Here is a 380-nt window from a genome sequence, read left to right as displayed (position 1 = left end):
TGGTGGCAGCCAGTGCCAGTTGGCACTGCTTCATCACACCTTGCATCCTTAGATGGAGTTGCCTGCAGGCGGCCAGTTGCCACACTCTTGCAGACCTGGAACCACAGCTCTTCCCTTTTGAGGGAGACGAAGAACTGTTATGTTTCCTGAAAAGACAGAGGACGTTAGGACTTCCATCCTCCACACATGTTGGATGACAGCTCTGATTCCGAACCACTGGCAATGCTAGCTGGAGCTGATGAAAGTTGCAGGCCAAACATCTAGAGGGCATGAAGGTAGGAAAGAGGACCTCTGGTCTTGTGTGAATGAGACCAAGCTCCATGCATTGGTACAATAGGCTCCCACCTTACCATACTGCTATAGATCGCATCAACCCTCAG

Source organism: Varanus komodoensis, unplaced genomic scaffold (genome assembly GCF_004798865.1).
Source record: "Varanus komodoensis strain SLA01 unplaced genomic scaffold, ASM479886v1 scaffold13_1, whole genome shotgun sequence".
NCBI classification, from domain to species: Eukaryota; Metazoa; Chordata; class Lepidosauria; order Squamata; family Varanidae; genus Varanus; species Varanus komodoensis.
Note: the sequence above shows the minus strand (reverse complement) of the source record.